The 21846-nt window shown below is 46.5% G+C and overlaps 1 long non-coding RNA gene across 3 annotated transcripts in view; it reads left to right on the top strand.

Annotated features, from left to right (window-relative positions):
- Positions 1–1551: 1551 nt before the first annotated feature.
- LOC118163768 overlaps positions 1552–21846 on the top strand; it is a 34424-nt gene continuing 14129 nt past the window's right edge. Inside the window, exons 1-4 of one of the 3 annotated variants that reach the window (XR_004749177.1) lie at positions 1552–1739; positions 2740–3073; positions 18494–18541; positions 21255–21364. This is a non-coding gene — a long non-coding RNA (uncharacterized LOC118163768). Of the gene's footprint in view, positions 1740–2739; positions 3074–13617; positions 15481–17576; positions 17624–18493; positions 18542–21254; positions 21365–21846 lie in introns of those variants that run through there. The other 2 variants (XR_004749176.1, XR_004749178.1) reach the window with 2 other exon arrangements.

The following is a 21846-nucleotide window of genomic DNA, read 5'->3' as shown; positions in this document are numbered from 1 at the left end:
TGATGACAGGCTGTCTTTCACGGGATCATTTCTTTCACCCTGGGGCCCATGAGGCTGCACAAAAGCTTGAGCTGACACCAGCAAAAGGGCAGGTAAGGGCAGCATGGGACCACTGTCCCATCCTGGCTTAACATCTCTCTGAAATCATGGCCTCACTGTGAGCATTTCTGCCTGAAGCGTCTCCTCATTTAGAGCCAAATATTTGGTGTCCGTCTGTATCAACGTAGCTACTTGATGCAAGTGTCTAAATGAGTTAGGTGTATGTAATGGCTGACTGGCTTTTGATAGAGAGCAGATGTGACAGTGATTTGCCACTTTGGGACAGCTTTTTGTCCAGGGACACAGTGATAGAAATCTCAGAGGTGTGGGAGCCAGCTGCAGGATGAGTTTCAAACTTGAACTCTCTGCCTAACCCTGGAGACCTTCCCCTCCAAATAGATGTGAAGCACGTTGGCAGCTGCAACACACTGAAGCTTGCACAGGGTTGTGTTTCTGTCTACTGAGCAGTGAAGGGGCAAACACATCCAAGCACAAGCAGAAAATCCTTGCAAGATAGAAATTCCATTTTACCGCTCTGCATGTAATTTAATTGCTGGCCACCTAACCAGAACATCTTTAAATGCTCACTTCATTTTCCCACTGGACAAAGACACAGCATTGGTTATTCCTATATAGTTAAGAAGCCCAAGGCAGGTTATTTTTCTTGATCATGTTTCCATGGGTTGTTGAAGTCACATGGGTTCCTAAATCATCTTCTTGGGAAAATCTGGTAAATGTTTGTTTTCCCATCTAGACAATACCCACCACCATCATAAACAAGCTTTGACAATGAAACCTAGGGCACTGCCATGTGCAGCATGATGAGAAAACGTGCGATTTGAACCTAAATGTGAAAAAAAATATTAAGGGTACCATGAAGATCATAATTTCATCTAATTCCACATAAAATGGTTGACCACAAAAAGGGTTGATCAAAAACAGAGCTGAAATGTGCTATATTCATAGAGCGTGGCAGGAAAGGTTTGGAGAGAAGTGTTGCTGGAACGGCAGCCCTCGGGAGGCTTGTTCAGGTTCAGAGCAAACTAGCAGATGCCCAAAGCCACTGTGTTTCCCCCAGATCAGGCAGGCTAGGCAGCTAATGGGGTGATGGCTATATACGAGGCAGGGCGAGTCAGAGGTCCAAACTAGCAATAAACTCTCAAACAACACAACTTATATGCACAGGGAGACGAATATATCCCAGTGACATATGTGTTGTGGGGGCTTTGGAAAATAAATATGAAATGTCCAGAGCATGTGAAATGGAAGAAGGTGTTCCAAGAGAACCAATTTCACCTAAAGTCATACCAGGTAACAGCCCCAAAGCCAAATCAGATCACTCTGTTTGGGCGGAGTCTGGCTGTTGTGTGGGTCTTACAGGGTAGCAAATTTCCAGTTAAGTACCTTTTATCCATTTTAAACAAGTCGAAGTGAAAAGGCAAATGCTGGCCAAAGGTTGCTGCTGCATAAATGAAATACAATAATAATAATAATAATAATAAAATTGAGAGAGAAGTCACAGGGAATTAAATCCATTAAATCAAGATTCCGGTGAAGCCATAACCTGCATTGCTGTAACTGAGAAAACTGAGACCGGAACAAATGTTGAAAAAAATCGTATTTTCTTCTTTCTTTGCAAACGTTCAGCTAATGAGTGACTCAGCCTTATATAAGAAAAGTCTGGATGGGGCATAATAAATGTGAGTCACTATTATGAATTTTCAGCTTTCTGGGGAACTCTTTTCCTTACAGGGTCTTTGTATTGGGAAAGGCAAAGGAAAAGGGAGAAGGAAAAGGAAAGATTTGCATCAAAATTCCTGTGGCTATAAATACAGATGAGATTATGCAAACCACAAGTAAATGTCATTTGCCTCCCTTTGCATAAATGTGTGGAAAGATGGTGGTAAGAGAACATACAAGGCAATCTTCACAGGAGAAGCAAAGTGTAAGACTGGTGGAAAAAGACCAGACATACTACAGACATGGGATTTGTGAAGAAACAGCAACAGAGCAGTCATTTCCATTGCTCTAGCCTTTTGGAAAAGGATCAATTCTGTGGCCTTTCGGCATCTGACGTGTGAGGCTCGCAGCGGTCGCGTGTATTGGAGGATAGTGTTCCCCAGTCAGGCAGGCACTTGCCAGGTCACCTTTGCACTCTGATGGAATGGCCACCCATGTCTGAACACTGGGTTGTAAAACTGATGCTCCCAGCCCAGGAATATTTTATGGAACCAGAACAGATGATCTATATTGCTTTTGAAGACTGTTTATCTATCTGAAAGCTTTGGAGGGTGATAACCCTCTCAATTATTTTGTTCTAGTACTCTCCAAAAGCTCTGTGATTTTTTCTTTCCTTTCCAGTCCCCACATTTGGGACGTAGAATATCTCTTTGTGTTGGAAAATAATCATAAAATAGCTCGGGTCACAGCTGAGTCATTCTCTAAAGTTTGTTGATTTAAAAAAAAGTCTGTCCTGACTGTCCAGCTCACAGAAAGCTGTTCTCCTTGGATTGGGTGATTCCCGTTTAGTTTCATGTGAAACGTGTTTAACAAATGATTAAATGTTTCTTTTATGCCCCAAAGCTGATGCCAAGTTTTAGTTGTTTTCATTACTGAAATAACAATCTCTTGGGGTCAAATGCCTGTTGCTTTTGTTTTTGCCCTCCTCAAAGATTAAAAATGATGGTCTTCTTCTTACAGGAGAGCTGAGTATGGCCATGTCAGCACTTCTAAGGATCAGGCCTGTACAAGTCAGTTCAAATTAAAATGCCTTGTCGGAAAGCAGCTCTGGAAAGTCAATGGCAAATCAATCTTTTATGACAAATATAAACACCTGGCAACAAATGTAGACGAGAGAGGGTAGCAGGGAAATGCAAAGCGCTGTTCAGAGGATCCTGCAGCAGGCTTCACTCTTGGTTTCTGCTTGCTTTCTCTCTCTGAAGAGCAGATGAAAATGTATCTAGTGAAATGAGGTTCCTAGAAAGAAGCTCAAATTCCAGATGGCTGATACCACGCAAGCACCAGCTGTGAGGAGGTATAAAAGTCTGCTTTTAAAAAGAAATAGGCAGTGCCAACCTGCTATTGCTGCACTTAGGGGCTGTTTGTGCTGCACTCAACTGGTTTTAAGGGCCATACAAGTCCAGGGTCTGCACATAGCCCCGGGTATGAGTATCTTCCCCCTGCTTGCCACTAGAGCATCTAGCAAATACCAAAATAAATGTTATTTAGTTAGAAGTTGAAACCTTTGTCAAGCAATACCAAGGAGCAGCCAATAGTCACCTGGGCACTGGAAACATTTTCCGTGATGCCAAGAGCTCGCAACTCTACAAGAGAACGCATGACGGTCTCTAGAAGGTGAGGGGCTGCTTTATCCAGATTTCACCACATTTTTCATACCTGCAGTTGTTGCTCTTTTATACTGACAAAATGCTTTAAACATGTTGTACAGGGATATGCTGTTCTTTGAGTATTAATTGGTGGGGCAAGGAGCAGGGAAGGGGAGGAGGGGAGGGGTGGGCAGCAGGGAGGAGCTGGTTTTGAGCAGAAGCAGGTGTCTGTGGCCTGAGAGACACATGGGGAAGGAGGCAGCACGGTCGTGGTGTACCACACCAGCAGTGGTACAAGGGAGAGGAGAAAGCAGGAACCTTTCCGAGCCGTTAGCTCACAGGTCTGTTCCTGATGCTGCGGAACTGTAAGAATTCAGTGTCTTGGTGCTGGCTGCACCCACACCTCCAGGTGAGCGCAGACACTGGTATGTAATTGCAGCTGTGATAGGGGCTCTTTTGTGTTTCCACTGAACACAGCTCAGCTGTGGGGGAAACCAGGTTCTCTCTGAGTTACCAGATTTGCTAATGTTAGCTTGCTGCAAGACTATTTCATGCTACCAAGCGATCAAAGGTACTGGACAGGCTCCAAAAGGAGAGTAACGGAGATGAGTGGGATTGTGAAGTTCTCTTGCTGCTGTTACTGTTGTCACAGAAAATGCTCCTGTTTGAAAGAATGTACTTCTACTCTCCCCAGTTCATATTAGATTGCCTGAAAAAAGTGAGTTTTTGAAGAACTGCACATTACATAGAGCAGGACATGCCTTCTTGTTCTTTTTAAAAAGTTTTCTTTGTTGTTCCCTGAATGGAATAACTCATTTCAGTGTTTCCAAAGCAAAACTTTACCGTTCTGTTTTGACACAGTACTGCTAAGCATAAAGATTCACTTTTTTTTGTTGTTGTTTGTTTTTGTTTTTTAAGGAAACTTAAAAACATTTGTAACTCTAACCCTTTTACTTTGAGCTAAATGTTTCAGGCTGGCTGCACTGAAATTATGTCTGCTTTTCCTTTTTTGCATTGCTTAAAAAAATCATTTTTATTCTGACTGAACACATTCAGCTCCCTGCTGCCTTTGGTTGGAAACTTAAAACTGAAAGTATTTGCCAGGTTTAAGTGAAAATGCGTAAATATTCCTTAGACGCTGGGTGAGATCTTTAACTGGCTTTGAGCATTGTAATCCTAGAGAAGTCAAAGGAACCAGACTGATTTATACCAGATGTTTATCTGGACCTCCAAAGGGAATGTGATCTGAATCGTGGATTTAATTTGCCATTAATACGCAAAGATCTGTTTACATCAGCAGAATTACATCTGTGCTTCCTCACAGAAAGGTTTTGTCCAAGTCTCCACTACTAATGCTGTCATCCTTGTGCTGAGGGTTGTAGTTCAAACCAGTAACAGACACCCAGGAGGCTTTCGCTGGAGAAATGTTTCAGCCTTTGGGCTTAAGACTGACACAGGTGGTGTTCGTGAGATCCTAGATGTTAAACAGGTTGTTATCAGCTCTTCATTTTATGTGTGAAGACCAGAATGAAATGAAATGAAGGGGAAGATGATTGTTTGAATTAAGATCATTATTTTTAACAGATGGACACAACAGTAAAGGTTTTTTTTTTTTTTTTCCCCAAAGGAATGTTATACAACAGGGATACATTGTATGGCCACCAGAATGATGGCTGGTAAGAACCAACTGGCGGGGAAATACTTCCTGCACTCACATAAGCAGGAAAACTTGCAGCTTGGAAAATGGACACTCTGATTTATGAGCACACAGGACTTGCAGTCAATATTTTGTTCTCCTTAGTTTTTCTCTAGCGACTTTGACAGTTCTGGGTTTGAGGAGATGCAGATTTTCAGGCTGGCAGGATGCGATGGACTAGCTGATTTCCAGAGCTGTCACTGGGCTTTGATTTGTATGTTCAGTATTTTCCTTTTTGGACCAGTTAGTACCATTAACCTCTCGCCTGTCCTGGCTTGGTATGCAGCAGTATACATCTTCTAGAAGAGGCCACAGTCCCACTTCTGTCTTGCTGAGTGAGTGAGTTTTAAAACCCAGAGAGATGTTAGAGTTGTGCCTGGACCTTGTGTACATGTCGAGCCCCATGCACTCATCCTAAGCTTGTGTTGAATCTGTGTTTGTGGCAGGTGAGGCACTGAGTGTCTCACTTGGAGCTGGTGCTGCTGGCGAGGGTGGTTCCTCGCCTGTTTGAGTAGCACGAGCCTTTCTTCCACTGTAGCAGTCAGCCCTTCTCTGAATCAATGTCAATTATTTTCATGCTTGAAGTGATTTAAAATGACGAGCACAGAGGAAACTGTCTAGGATTTATGATTTGCTGTGAACTATTTCAGCTATTTTTAGCAGGATCACATGGAAACATCCTGATGCTTTGGGTTATCCATGAAACAAGTATAATCACGCTTACTTATCTTGCAGGGAGATCCTTCTGTGAAAAGAACTAAGTAGCATCCAGCCGTATAATTGAGATAGAAAAGTAGGTGAACACTTCTGGGCTAGATTTTATTTGAAAAAAAAAATTGGACCTGCTGTTCAAGACATTTTTTTGAAATGCTCAGCAAAACCAAGAAGGATCTGGGGTCTTGCTGTTGCTGTTCCTGGAGTGCTTCTGTTCCCATATTCCCAGGGAACAAGAGAGCCCTCTGGCATAAATATCTTTTCCATCCGGTTTTATCTATTGGTTTTCCATTTCCTCTTTTCTCTGTACCATCCACCTCTACTGAGAAAACCGAATGTTGAGACTTTACCAAGGCAAACCAGAGAGTAAGAGGCAGACCTACAAGATCTGGGATTATTTAATGTTAAGCTGTTATCAGGGTATGTTTTTTTAAAAAATAGTGTTTTCCTAACAGGCCTGGTACATCAAGAATTTCTGGCTGAAGCAGTAAATTCCTGCAGGGAGATGTTAATCCTTTATGGAGTGTTTGTTTTACCTTCTCCTTACCAAAGCATATTGCTGGTATGCAAGGAGATTGCTGTCATATGGCCCTCAATAGCTGCTTCGTAGGGGAGTTCTGCAGCTCCGTGGGAGGGAAGTTGTGTGTTTGTTTTTAGTGACATCCACGCCCCTTGTAGTTTGTTCACAGGAGATTGTTTTACCTGTAAAGCCGTTTATGTGGGTAGTATTTTTCCAAATTCTTCAACTATGATAACAGCGCTAGGGGGGGCAAATTTTCTCATATTCACTCTCTTTGCTTAGGTAAACCACTTGCTGAGATGAAACACGGATGTGAATCTGGAGTGACTCTGGGGAGTTTTTTTATAGCAGCACGATTTTAGGGAAATAGATACTGGAAATGCTACGTTGCTCTGCCTGCCTCTGCATCTTGCTTAAAGAGCAGCAAGAGGACCCTAGGAGGGTAGGGAACACTGCTGCAGTGGGATGGGGAGCTGAAGTTTTCTGCTGTGGGCGGATAGCTCTGTGGATTTACAGCGCTAACATAGATATTGGATGAAAACGAATTTTAGTCAGCCTCGTAAGTATTCTCCCAATTCCTGCAACCCACACGGGGTCGTGACCCTGAATTTGGGAACGGCTGGGCCAGTGCTCAGTGCCTGTCTCACGCCACCCCGGGCCAGCTGTTCCAGTGATGTGTAGGTGATCTGGCATAATTCGTTGAGACTTTTTGATGCAGTGCAGACTGGCCTAGAAAACTCTCGCTGCTGACCTCGCAGTTACAATCCTTAGCTGGCCCAAGGAAGCAGACGGCACAGGTGAAGGTGCTGCTCCTGGCGCAGGTGACCCTTTGATTTTAGAAAATGCTGTTTGGCCCTTGTGGTCAGAGCTTTTAGGATAAATAATGCTTGTCTTAATGCCACCAGATTACCAGCTGTGCTTGTGCTGTGGTCTCTCCCTGGGAAGGGCAGCCTGTGGGGAGCCCCCAGAGGACTGGCATATCTGTAGCTCCCAAAGGAGGATTTGGAGCAAGCGATGGCAGGTCCTGGGGGAAGCCACAGTGGCCACAGCAGGTCCCTGAATGCCTGAGCCTGCTGTGCTGGAGTGAGGGCAGCAGAAGGGCTTTGCAAGGGATGCGTGCTCTGGGCTCAGTTCTGCTGAGGTCAGGGGAAATTATGTGCATGGCAGGGAGGCTGGACCTCAATGCGTCTGGGATTGGAGACCTTGCACAGTTGTCTCCCTGCAGAAACCCGGGCCTTATCCAGCCTCTGCTGTGTGTGCCAGTTAACCTAAGGCTTGCTTTTGATGGAGCTTTCTTGCTTGTGCATGTCCCGCTACCTTTCTGCTCTAAATGGCTGATTTCACAAAGGAGAGCTTTTTAAGCATTAATAGGATTTTAGAAGATCTTGACAAAGAAGCAAGAGTCCTCTAAATGTCTGCCTTCCTGCAGCAGTGAGGACACAGCCTCGGGACTTACTTAAAGTAATATATTTTTAATTGCATCTTATAGCCAAGAAGGGCACTGGGATCTTCTGTACAATTCCTTTCAAGGTGACCTTTGCACAGCTGTGCTGTCTGGACAAGCTGCGGTGTCGCAGTTAATAAGGGCACTCGGTGGAAAAACAGCGTCACCCGCGTTAGGTCTGCTGGCTCCCTGCAAAGCTGCAGTGGTTGGGAAGGTGTGAGAGCAGCCCTGCAAGGAAGCCTCAGTCCCGAGGAAGATGCTGGTAAAGTTCCTGAGGTGCTAAAGTTAGCCAGGGCTTCCTCGTTCGGTCTTTGGTTGGGAGCCTGGTTTTCCTCAGCTGCTGGTTTTGGCTGACCATTCACCTCTAGGTAAGGCCAGTGGCCACGGAGAGCTTACCAAATGAGAGCAGTGCATCCCCCTGCTTTGCCCTCTCTTCTCCAGAAAAGCTGCCAGCACCAGGAGAGGTTTCTGACCTGCAGGTTCCCGGCTGCTCTCTGACCACGGTGCCACCTCAGGAGCCGCAGGGAAGCGAGTCGGTGAGCGGAGCCCCGTTCCTGCTGACAGGCGTCCACCTTGCAGCCCCCGCAGCTGGCAGCCTCGGTGGCAGGCACGGCACAGAGGGCCGGGGCTGAAGGAGCAGGAAAAACAAACAGCGCTCGCATAACAGGATGTGACTGCCTTGCTTCCATGATTCATATCCTGAGCTGCAATCCCCTGGACCGGTGCAGCCCAGCGGCCTGATCCTTGGCCCAGTGGTTTCTCTTTGAGGTCCAGGAGACTTTCTGATATTACTGCTATTTATAAGGGAACTGCTTCTGGCCTGATTTTTCTGGAACTCCCGCTCCTGTCTTTCTCCAAAGATGAAAATTTCTGCCTCAGAAAGGGCTCTCAAAGGGGCTTTGTAGTGCTGCTGGTGTTACCTGGGAGTTTGATGTAGAAGTCGTTTTGAAGTAGAGTATATTCAGCAATCAGCATTTCTTGTAGGGCTGCTCTGAGCATCCAGCAATGTGGTGAGGTTTCTGGTGAAACGTTCATCCCGTGTGCCCTTGCATGCTGCGGAAATGTGTCCTTCCCCCATGCTCTCTTCTCCCTTGGCTTTTCATCCATTGGGCATTTTCTGGCTCTTGAATCATTAGGGTGCTTTTGGGGTGGGACACCTTTGGGAGCGCCAGCTGCCTGCTAGCCTGCTGGCACATCTTGCTTTCCTTCACAGCATCTGGGTGCCTTCCAGGTAGCCTTGGGTTCCTTCTGAAGGACCAGGAAATTCCCAGCTGCTACTACACAAACTTGCCTGCTGTCCCCAAGATCGTCCTGAATGGCTGTCCCCACTATTTATGGCCCAGGGAACATGCTAAGGAGGAGGAAGGCATGAGATTCTTGTCGTTGATGCCAGCAGAAAATGAGTGCTCGTGGTATACTCACGGTGTCAGAAGAAAGCAGCTTTCCCTGGTGCATCACTACCCAAACTCAACCTCTATAAAAGTGCAGCTGTCGTCTTCATGGATCTCTGCCACCTGGAAAACTGAGGATTCATCCCTTTCCCTGAAAATAGATAATGTTGTGACCATCTTTCCAATTGCTTGTGCTTCTCCTTTTAGAAAGACAAAACCCTTACAGCTCCCAAGAGGTTCCTCTGCACCTGACAACAGGTTTTATAGCCTGTTTCCTTTTCCCTAGCTAAGTTTAGCTCCTGGTTTCCCTCCGTCTCATCCCCCAGGCAGATCTCACAAGAGGTTAAGGCGCTTGTGTTTTCTTCCTGCCTGCATCAATGAGTTTATCGTGATGATGTTTTATATCAGGTTGGTGGGGAAAATATCAAAGGAGAAGAGAAAAGCAAAAATCCTTTCCGAAGCTATTGTGCCTTTGGAACACTCACAGCAGAAGGCAGTTTTGCTGAGGCAGGATATTTATCACACAGAAATCTCTGCAAGAACCTGGATTTCTCTCATATCTCATGTGGGCTCGGTTCCCGACCGGCTCCCTGGCTCTGACGTGGCTGCTGCTCTGTTCCCCGTGGCATTGCTCATCTCAGCACCCCGAGGCATTGCTCCTCACCTGTCTGCCCTAACCTCAGCTCCCCCAGAAAGGCAGGGGTCCCTCCTGGCACAACCTGTGCCCGGGCTGCTCTGGCCTCTTGGTGCTGCTTCCTGCCTTCGGATCCTCCCTGGCCCTCTGATTGCTCTGCAGGTTTATGGTTTAATGTTTGTTTGTGCCATTGTAGCGCCTTTGTGCGTTGAAGGTCTGCAGATAAGCATCAAGAGGGCAGGCCTGCCTTCAAAATTTCACGGTCCAAGTGCGTGACAAGGTGCAGCAGTCAGTGACGCTAACAGCTGCGGAAAAGCCGAAGCAACCATACCAGCAGTAGGAGAAATCTGGGCCCTCGGCTGCTGATCGTGGGCTGACCTCGACATCTGCCCCTTCCTTCCCCGTAGGTAATGTTTTGCAGGAGCAGCAGCAGGGGGGAGGCTTTGAGGAGCTGCTCGGAGGGGTGCGAGCAGGCAGCTGGCACATTGGGGCTGCTTGGAGGTGCTGGGGCAGGGGAGCAGGAGGTGGCTCCTGGCTTCTGGGGTGCTCGGCAGGGCACTAACCCAACAGGGGGGGCTGCAAGGGCGACTCTCACAGCCTCTGTAGGGCTCTGAGGTCTGCCCAGACCCCTGGCGAAGGCTTGGGCCCTTGTAAGGTGGTTGCGTCTGCAAAACAATTAAATGGGACAATTTTTAGGGTCACCAAAAGTTCAAGAACGCCCCTGTGTGATTGCACGGCATGGCCTGAAAAACAGCCTGCCTGGAGAAGCGCAGCAGATCAAAAAAGAAGATTTGAGCTCTCCCAGCAGTTTGCTATCTCAGATAATCTTTTTCCGTGACATTAATTTCCTTGGGCCGAAGATTAAGCACTTTTAAATGAAATATAGTGATTTTAGTTTCTGCTGTCCTTGCACACTGCTGCAGTTATCCGTGCAGTCTCTCCATTGCCCTGCTGCCATCGCAGAGCCAGAAGGTTAATATGGTTCACCCCAAAATCGCTAGCTCTGTGTGTGAGGTACGCCAGGAGCCCATAGGATGAGTGCCTCTGATATTTATATGGAATTTAATTCAGACCCGTGCACACACAAGGCCTGGTCGCCACCTATCAGGGACGTTTTGTGGTAAATTTTAGATGGCACTTGTGCTGGCTTTTTCCACTGGGTAAACCCCACTTGGCTTGGACGGATTCCTCCAGCGGCTCGTTTAATGGACAAGGGAGCATCTTAAAGGTCGTGTGCTGTGTTACTGAGGAAAACTACATCTGACCTGAGGCTGGTGTGTGAGAAATCAAGGCAGCATTCGGGCAGCCATCCTAGCTTCCCCCCGGGCTGAATGGCCCCCAGCCACGGGAGGTGCTCTGACACCCACCAAGGGTTTCGAAGCCCAGTTAGTTGCCACTCCGACTGAATTTAATGAGAGTCTTTCCACTGCCATCATGGCTGTGAGCTATGCCCTTAGTACGAGGCATTGTTGCGAACATGGGTCTTAATGCCTTTGTCCAGCCTGCAGCTCTCCAAGTTAAATACGAATAAGCAGAGAGAAGGGGAAAAAAACAACACAAACCACAGGGCAAGTCTAAGGGACTTCTATGTCTGTGAGAGGCAAACCTTGCCTAGTGCCAAGAAGCAGCAGGAAAGGGTGTCTTTTGTCTAGGAAGTGAGAGTCTGCGGGCTCCTGCAGCCACGACGCAGGAGGGGGACCTGAAGCTCTCGTGCAGCAGCAAGGGCAGTAAGAAGGCTCACGGGCCAGCCCTCGCAGCCAAAATCCTTGCCTGCTTGTGTTAATTGAACCCGTCAGCCCCTGTATTCTTCTATTTTTAGGCTGCTTTTCTGGGGAAATGAGGCTTATACGGTCTCAGTGGCTGTCTGTCCATCTGTTGGCATCCCCCTGCTCCTCCCCGTAACTTCCAAATTGTCAGCAAATTTTAGCCAGTCTGGCAAGGCGGGGAAGCATCTCGGAGACATCACGATTTTTATGAATTTCAGGAGGACAGCTGGAATTTTTCCAAAGGCTCGATTAATGTCCCCACAAGGTAACGCTGTGATCGCTCAGCCATTGCCCTTTCTGTGTGCCCCAGCTGGTCGATGTACAGAAACCCTCTGCCCCGTTGTTGTGAGTGGCTTTATACGAGTGGAGTTTTTGTGGGAGGTGTCCCTGGAGACGTGTCAGGGACGGGAGGGAAACTGTGGGGTGTCGGATGGGAAACAGAAGTAAGTGAGGCCACTGTGGTGAAGAGGTGATGGCAGCAAGGGAGGGATCTAGAAGGTATTGAGTGCTGAGAGCCACGTCCCTGAAAAAAACAGTCTGAAAGAGCAGCAAACATCAGGAAAACTGGGAATGTTGTGGTGGGGGCGAGGGCTGGGGGGACCAGAGTGACCCCGAAGCTGAAGCAGGGAGAAGATGCTGGGAAGAAAGCGGGAATAACGTCAGTGGTGGTGCAAGGGGCATAGCAGCGATCCGTAGGAAACCGAGCTTTGTTAGTTCAGCTGCTCGCAGAACCACTTGCTTTATCAAGTCCTTTGCTGGCAAGGTTAGAACAGGGAATGATTAAAGTTACTCAGAAAATATGCTCTTGTGATTTCTTTGGGGCTGGGCAATCGTACTGACAGAGATAGCAGCTCTGTTTCACGCCACGTTGTGGCCAGGAAACATACCCACCTCCTGCCGCCTGGCAGAACTCGCAGCACCCATCGCTCTTCTTCCCCTCCAGGACTTGGTTTTTCTTAAAAGGACGATTGTTTGGCTGTGCCCACACCACTGCCACGGAGCCGCGCTGATTAAATAGGGGCTTTGTGACCCGTTCCTCGTCCTGCGTGAGGAGGAGCCTTCTCTGCAGCTATGTGAAAGCTTATCCTCGCTTGGACGGCGATCAGCATGCCTCGGTGGATGGAGCCTTGGCCGCCTGTGTGTCATTAAGGAGCTCGAGGAGTCAATTCAGTCCAGACAGTAAACAATGAATTGCTGACACTTTCGGCTCTGCTGGGGCTAAAGAATTACCAGCGCACACATCTGAGCCCTATCAGTGGAAACACAAGGATTAGATTCTTCTGGTGACGGCTGCAGTTTTATTGTGAATAATCTGATGGGAGCCTGATGGTGTCCAACACATCCATTCTTGCCTTGTGATTCTTTTGCCATCTGAAATGTTGTTAGTTTTAATGACATAATTATCCTTTATATTTTCAGTTAAATGTGTGGGTTGTTTTTTACTCTCCTTTTTTTTTTTTTTTTTGAGTTATAATTAGTTTCCCTGAGAGGCAGCAGCTTTAATGCTTGGTTAGTTTTCTGAGAAGCTGGGACTGAAAGAAGCTTTTGGGAAATGACAATTATATGTCCATGGTTTTTATTTGGTATGCTTTATTTCAGTCTTTGTCTGAGCTGAAAGCTCTTGTTGACTGGCAGAAGATGGATTGATTCAGTGAAATTAAGCAATTTCAGTCCTCTCCCCCCCCCCGAGACGAAAACATACAAAGAACTTGTATGTTGGCTGAAAGTAAAGTGAATTTCTTTTGCTGAATTTTCAAAGTACTTAGCTGGGGAAAAAATGCACACCCCTTCCTCCTATCCCCAGGGCACTGATTGGCCCTGACATGATTGGGTTTTTGCTGAACTTTGCTGGAAGTTTATCTCAACAGAAAATTTTGTAAAAGATGTGTGTGCTGTGCAAGGGAACAATATCCTACGAAGCAAGAGCAGCATAGATTATTCATATCAAGGTAATTCTAACAAGATGAGATTATTTAGTCAGTGGATCTTGGAGAAAACAACAACAACAACAACAACTTTTTGGCTTGTAACCTCCTCCTGTTTTGCCCTCTCTGTGGACAGCCCAAGGTGGCCCATGCCTTCAGGGTTTATGAAGGGTTTGTGATGGGGATGCACTGAAGTAAGGGCTCCTCCAGCAAGGATAGAAAAAAAAACTTCTGGCTTTGCCTGTAGTTTATGGTGTCATTCCAAAGCCAAAAAAAAACTAAAATCCAAGGAAGATGATTAGTTTGGGGAACATCTGAAAGGTATGGTGTGTTCTGCCTGGGTGGGCACTTTCACTGGTAGGTTGAAATGGTGGTGAAAGCATCTTCTTCCTGAGGCGGGGAGGGGGCACATCTTCCCCGCAGCCCGTCGCAGTGGAAGCTGGGGGAGCATCTTCCTCAAAGCAAGGGGGAGGAGGAACCAGTGCTTGTTCCGAGTTGCTTTGCCCCTCCAATTCCTCCCAGAGTCAAGCTATGCCAGGGCAGAGAAGCCAGGCTTTCATCGCTTCAGGGAGAAGGCAACTGGTTTCTCTCCAAGAAAGCCTGTAGCAGCTAGAGATGGAAAAGCCTTTGGAGGTCCCTTAGTCATTCTCTCTTTTCTCTCTCTCTCTTTACAGTACAAATGAGAATGTCCATGCTGTCCATGCTAGGTTTGCATGTCTCTTGCAAAGGTCTTCCAACCCCTTAGTTTAAATGGAATATTATTCCCAGATGGAAAAGCTCATCTGCTGGCAAGGTCAGAAATATAATTTGTTTATATACATTCAGTGCAACTAAAAAGAAAAAAAAAGAGAGACAGAAGAAAATTCCTTCACCATGTCGTACTTGTTACTTGTCAAGTTGTGTACCCTGTCAGTAAAGCCGTGCTCTTGAACAGGCAGGAATGGCGTGGCCCCAAAGACCAGTGGTAGGAACGAGGAGACACAGCGTCTGTGGCTCTGGCTTGCTGGGAGTGTGCTACATAGTTTTCATTTTCTGCATGCATGATTAAAATTAAAGACTCAAAAAAAAAATAATAATCTTGGCCTTAGCAGTGGGAACCGCACAGATGTGAACTGAATGAAAAGCTGACATTTTTCGCTGCTATGTCACCACTTCCTCTGACCTGAGGACAGATTTGTCTCAGAGGTTTCTGCAGCGCAGGCAAAGGCATGTTATCATTTTCAGAAATAATGGAAAAAATGTACGACGATCAGGGTCTCATGATGTTCTTTCTTTGCCTTGTTCTGGGTGGGTCTAGCAGCTTTTCAAAGTCCCAGATCTGCTGGCGATTTTCTCCCTGCCTTTGAAGTTGAGGATCTGAAGCGCTTTCCCAAGCGGACCCACGCAGCCTTTCCTACAGCCAGCGAAGGCACACGCACACCCTGCGAGCCCTGCACGTTGTGTGGAAGAATACCCCCACGAACCACGTCTGCAGCTACGGGCTCCATGTGGTAATGAGGTTCATAAATGATCTCCTGGGAGGAGGAAAGCAGGCAGCCGGGCTGGGACCCTGCAGGTTGCTCTGCACAGACACCCTCAGCTCTCTGCCAAGGGACGGAGAAAGTTGTTGGCTGGAAATCCAAGCACTTCACGCGGTGCCTTACCGTGGGGTTACCGGGGTGAACAGACTAGAGTTTCACTTCCAAAGAACTAGGTTCACATTTTGGTTTCGGTCACAGAGGGAATTATGTTGAAAGGGCTTTTAATCCCTTGGGAAGCTGTCCAGTCCCTGGGGATATCGCTGCTTAATCATGCAGGGTCATTCTTTCACAAGATAGGGCTTGTTCAGGGACTTTTATGGATTTTTGTTTGTTTGCTTACTTTTCAAGTGAGACTATTTTTCAATTTAATTGGGGGTTGTTTGTGTGAGCGGCTTTTGCTTTCAGAAGGCTGTTGAAAGATTTTTGGTGTAGAAAAAGTTGAACATCCTTTCCTCTGGCCGTAAGGTACGCAGAACCAGAAAATGCAGCTCGGAGAGGGAAACAGGTGAGCAAAGGGAATGGAGAGCATGAGGGACCCAAACCACAATTGTCGTAAGACTTTCAGAGGTTTTTCCAAATTGAAATATTTGTGATTTTGCTTTTTATGTGAACTATCACATAAAAATCCATCTCCCATGCTCAGAAGCATGATTATGCTTTGAAAGAGTTCACCTGGATATGTAAGGAATGACAAATGCATCAGCCCTGCATGGACCTTTACATTTCAGCTCCAGACTGAGCAGCCCCACACTTAGGATACAACGGGAACCTATTTTGTTCTGCTCCAGTGGCAGCACTTAATTGCATGTTACTGGCTTGTTAGGAACTTGGATGATCTGCCTAAAGCTTTAGGCAATGGGACACATTTTTAAGCAAGTAAGGAGTATTCAAATGTTGCTAGCAATAACAATCTGTAAATTACAGATGAGGTGCATTGAGTGAGCAGCATGTTATCTCTCTGAATGTTTAAATTTTTGCACATTTTGGCAATTTATTTGAAGAAGGCAAGAGCTGGACTGTCAGCACTGATTTTAGTTCTGCAAAGCTATGGTTTTCTATTTATAATGGACATGAAAGAGGTCCTGAAGGCAGTGTGTCTTGTCACTGAATTAAAAATCCACTCATCTGCAGTGTTTGCTTTAATTTAAATATTTGTCATGGCTAATGAAATATAGCCCTAGAAAGAAGGAGCAAGGCAAGTTTCCCAGGCCCCATCAGTTTATTTGATGCCTTCCTATTTATGGACAAAACCAACATTCTTGTATGAATGGCTGTGATGCTCTAAGGATGGCAAAGTGGGTCGCGGTCTGTCCCTACAGGGATTTCACTTGCAGCACCCTCAGATGTTAATGTGGAGAGTCTGGCCCGTCTCATTACAGAGCCCCGACCGGGTTTCCAGTTGCAGAGCTGCCCACGGTCCCTGGTCGTAGGAGGCATGTCTTTGCAAATGAAAACCAGGCGAGCTCAAATCCTTAATAAGCATTATAGGCTTCTCTTACTTATTTCTCAATGTATATCTGTGGGCAACGTTCAGGCTCTCCAGTGACTACTAATTAATTTGTTTTCTTATACTTCATTGAGATTTGGATTGGCACCGAAGCCCAAGAGGGAAGAATCTAGCTGTCAAAAAGTGACTGTCTGTAACGAGCGCAAGGTGTAGATGGAAACCACATAGTTGTCACGCAGCAGCTATGTCGTAAAAGATGCTATTCCTTCCATACTCCTTCCCATAAGGGAGGGAGATATTTCGGGAGGGCAGAAGATGTGATTATGGGAGACAACTACATGGAAGCTGTCACTGCATGCTCCGTGCTCTGAAATGGAGCAGGAAAAAGGCTGTGAGAAATATTTTAATAAATATTAAGTGCGTGGACAAATAACAAAAATATCCAAGCATTAGTTAAACATGACTGGCCAGTCTGTGCAGCATTGTCCAGTTGGGAACCACAGGACTCAGAGTGGGAAGCGGAGGTTTTCTTCCTAGCCCTCAAACCATTTTCCTCTAAAACCTCAGCAAGTCATGTTTTCCACTGATTCCGTGCCCTGTGGACCAGCAATATGTGCCTCAGCTTCCTCATCTCTAAAATGCTGCTGTCGTCTGACATTACCCCCAGACTGTTGTCAGAGACTGGCCGTAAGTTATAACGGGGCTGTGGATCGCTATGAAGTGAGAGATGATAATTGGTCCTCATTGTTTTTAGGCTCCTGGCCCTTCGCAGCAGGGTGGCAGACTTCCTGGCCTGTGCAGAGACTGGGTTTCCCTTTCTGTGTCTGGATGTGCTCTGCCAGCCTCAGGCAAGCCTTGGTGCTCAGGGGACAACACTGCTGCTCCCTGTCCAGCTGTCTTCTGCTTCTGCATTCCTGCCTAGTGCCAGGCTCCCACAGGCAGCACGATCTGCTGAAATACCTTGCTAGCAAGCTCTGGGCTTACCACTCCGCAATAAACTGATGTGCTCCAATGACCACAAAGAGTAATCCTAACGTGTAGCATCGCTCTGTATACCAGCGCTGCACCAGGGGTGCCCCCCGCCTCGGGACAGGACAGATGGTGAGCTCCTTCCAGTTGCGCTTGCAACATCCTGTTTTGCCTTGGCGCCTCAGGGGATCTGCGACATCTTCAGAAGTGCCCTTGAAAAGGTTCAAGAGAAGTAAGTAAACCTATGCTTGAAATACATTGCATCGCCGAAAATGCCTTGAATGATGGATGAGAGCGTGCAAGTGACTAGTAGATGGTGAAGGACAGAAAGGAGGCTGGTGTACAGCTCATTCAGCACAACAAGCCCCCTGGTTGTGTGCAGCGAAGGGCTGAGCTGCTCATCCAGCCTAGCAAGGCAGCCACGGAAACCAGCCTCGAGCCTCCCTGCAGCCAGCGGAGTCGCAGGGAGGTGGTGACGGTCACGCGTGTGACAGATTTTTCCAGTCCCCCCTGTATTAGTACAGAAACACCGAGCTGTAGTCTCTAGGCCCGCACTGGAAATACAGAGACAGCCCTTCTCCGGGATGCAGTGGGAGGTGTGGGGGCTGCCTCCTGCTCCTTTTTAGCAAGAGAACATCTCTACAGCTCCCCGTACCACCTTCTGCAAAATGACAACCAGCATATGACTTGGGTTTGAAATCCTTGCAGCTGATGGAAAAACAATTAAGATCTCATTAAAATTCTATGTAGAGAGCCAAGAAAAGGAAGATAATGTCAAAGGAAAGGTGATACGTAGGACAGTATGGAGAATTCTCTTAACTTAAGCCTGTCATTAGGCGGGAGCACAGAAGGTGCTAATTGTACAGTGCATTTCATTCATCCCACAAAGAATAATTAACACTTTCCCTTCTGCCTTCCTTCCATTGAAATGAATGGATTCAGCACATATGTTCTCTTCTTCAGGCAGGAGTTGTTGTGTGCTGGCTTTGCATGGGCAGAAGAATTTTACTGCTGCCTTTCCTCACCTGCTGGCTGTTGATCAGGAATCGTTATTAGTCATGTGAGGCACTGCTGATTTCATTAATCTCTGTTGCTGTTGCAGAAATTGTTGACCTGAGAAGCACTGGAACAAATGTGCGCTCACTTCCAGGTAAGGGCAAGCTTAAATCCTGCCCTAAATAGGGAAGGACTTAGCAGAGAGAGCTCCTACCCCGAGAGTGCGTGTGGCTGTGCTGGCGGGGAGGGAGCATGATGCAAACAGGCACTGCTCCGTCCCATGTGGGCTGTCAGCAGCCTGGCAGGGTGCTGCGGATTTTTCCTTGAGATCTATTTCCAGGCTGATCCAGCTGTTGACTGAGAAACCAAAGCTCTTACAATGCGTGGACTCTGACCTGCCTTGCTGCCCTGACCGCCAGCAGTCCTGAGAAATGTTGTTGTGACAGAGTGACAGCTGCCTTGCAAAGCAGATCTTAGCCTTGCCAGGTCCAGTCTGAGTTTATGCACACAGCTTCCTGACCTCCCACACTCCTCGTGAAATTTAACTAGAGATGGTAGTCTTCACTTCCTTTTAAACAGGAGTGAGATCTCTGCGTGCTGTGATGCAGCTGACGTTCTCCACGCTAGCGATGACTACACTTCAGGGCTGCGAGAAGTGAGCCATATCCATGTTACCTTTCTAGTTTACAGAAATAATTCAGATTAATTAGTTAAAGATAACAAAGCATTGTGACATTTTTGTCTGAAAATGCTATCTCTAGATACTTTACAACCTCTGATATTTTTGCAGCAGTCTCTATAAAAGAAGTTATGCTTGTACAAGCTGTTGTGCTTGGTATTAACTGAAGTTCTTCATCCAAATTCATATCAGAGACAGCCCAAAGAAACTCTCTTCCTCTCTCCCTTAGTCTCTAAGTATCTTCAAAGTTTGGGCAGCTTGCCTTTGGATGCTATGCTCCTGGTGGCTATAAGAGGCATAAGTATACAGCTGGCTGAGTGACACAGCCACCCCCTGTCCTGTGACCCTCACTGCGTGCATTGCACCCGTGTGGCTAGAGGGGGTCCTTTCATCCCCACTCTAGATGTGCTTCTTGGTGGAACTTTGGGCATACAAGAACATGCAGTTGCAAAATACCAGCTTATTTTCAGCTTTCACCTGCTACCATTTACATAGCACATGGGCTCTAAAAGCGCTGAGCCAAGTTCCCTCCAAATGTTTGCATGGGCTCTTGAGGCAAAGGTGCAACATGCTCTCGCATCTCTGTCCTTTGGCACAGCCTCAGGCAGCAACATCCCACCTTCAGCCCTGCTGTTTGCACCAAGGTGGGGGCAGCCTTAGCTGCCAGGGGACATGTGTACACCCACATCTCGTCTGGCCTGGCCTGTACAGTCCTTGGGTCCCCTGTTAGCCCCATGATGGCCATTTGTGTTGTTGCATTATTTCTTTACACCCTCTCCTGACCCACTATTGCACTCAGTCCAAGTTGGCACGTGGGTGATCTCTGACTGAAACTGTGCTCGAGGGAGAAGGGATAGAGTTTGTGGGAGCTAGAAGGGGATACATCAGATACAGTCTCACATCTCTTGAAGCACAGAGGCTATTCTCAAGTTAAGCATGATCAGCGGTATATGAAATCACTTATGAAGGTTGTTCTTTGGGCCAGTCTACCTGTGGCTAGTTACTCATTACTTTGACTTTGCCCAGCCTATAATTTCATTTATGGACCCTTCACCACCCATCTGTGAAGCTTGTGTTTGTCTGACATGAACCAGAAAGCCATAATATAACCAAACACAATAATCAGTAGGGGGAAGGAGATAAGGAGATTCCTTTAGTGCTTAACTGGAAGCTAAGATGGATATTGTTGCTGATGGTGGAAGTAACTAGCGTGCTTGTGGGCCCAGAGGGATGTGTGTGAGGTGTGAGCTGGTAGTGTGTTCTACAGTAAAAGGGGTTGCAGGGTGCTACTGTAAGAGAAGCTCTCTGCCCAGCAAAGAAGAAATCCTATTTTCTTGGGGTCAGGGAGTTGTTGGCTTATGGGATCGGTAATGTTTGCAGATCTAGATAATCATCCTACAGACATTCATATCATAGAATGTGGTGTGGTGAAAGCATCTGAAGATGTTCATGGACAGATGAGGAACAATTACTCACTCCAGTCTTTCCAACTGGCTGAGCTGCCTGTCTTGGTTTCATTCCTTCATAAACAGAAACAGCAGATAAAATTAATGAAACTGAAAACTGCAGGTTAGTGATAGCAAAAATAGCCATTCCTCTCCTGCTGGGAAGGTATGTTATAGCATTATGAAAGGCTAGTGTGATTTTGGACACAATTCCTTTGAGGCATTTCTGTAGGAGTCGTAAATGCAACTCAAGTCACCAGCGCAGAAGAAGGAGGATCTCTCTTGGCTTAAGGACAGGAGACCACCAGCTTCCAGCATTTGAGACGTGTTGCTGGTTTTGTATGAAAAAGACAGAAAAAAAATCTCATGGTAGGCACCCAAATCTAGAGGCTACTTTTAAACCTTGTTTTGTTTTTCCTGGTTGCAATGGAAGAAACATTTCTAATATGCAGTCCATTCTTACAGGCACATTCACTTGGAAGTTAATCATAGTTCTGGCCCCAGATGGTTACAGTGCATCTGCTTCTCCATCTGTGGGAGTCTTTAAGGATACTTGATAGCTGTCCAAATAAGTGCTTAAAAATTGTATCATATAAAGGCAAAATAACAAGATAGCATAATCTAGAATGATACCAAAGGAAAGGGAGGTGGAGTAAGCGTTTCAAGCCCTCAGCTGCACCCTATGGATTTCACCTGAAATACAGATCTGCTGTATGGCATGCATAAAGCTTTTCTCCTTGCAGGTGTGCTCTGAAGATGTACCTACCTACTTTCATCAGGAAACTGTTACAGAAATATACTTCCTGCTTTGCCATGGACAGGAATCTTACAATTAGGAAACAAGTAAACAAATGTAAGTGAAACATATTTCAGCCATATTACATTTATTATATTATATATTATACCGTGATGTCGCTGTCAGTAAGTACACTTGTTTTGCAATTTGGTTTCAAAACAGCTAGCGCTCTTTTCCATACCAGAAGCCCTTGATAAGGCAAGAAGAATGGTGCAAACTATTTACAGTCTCCTTCTGTCCTCCCTGTAATCCCAGGGAAGATAAATATAGAAGGGCTGAGATGTAGTACTGATGAGCAGATGTGGAACAGGCCTCACTCAAAACATCATTAGATCACCTGGTGAATTAAGATGGAGATGGAGCTAATTGAAATCCTGCTTGGAGGGGAATGCTGGGTCCCTTGCAGGCTTGTAAAGAGGCCAGTAATGATGTGGTCTGAGACTGAGGGAAGTTTAAGGTGATATGAAGCTTGATGCAAAGCTCAGTGAAGCTGAAGAAAATCTCCCACGGTGCATGAATATTGCATGTGTTATGGGACT

Source organism: Oxyura jamaicensis, chromosome 3, assembly GCF_011077185.1.
Source record: "Oxyura jamaicensis isolate SHBP4307 breed ruddy duck chromosome 3, BPBGC_Ojam_1.0, whole genome shotgun sequence".
NCBI lineage: Eukaryota > Metazoa > Chordata > Aves > Anseriformes > Anatidae > Oxyura > Oxyura jamaicensis.
Note: the sequence above shows the minus strand (reverse complement) of the source record. Positions and strands in the feature narration are given on the sequence as shown.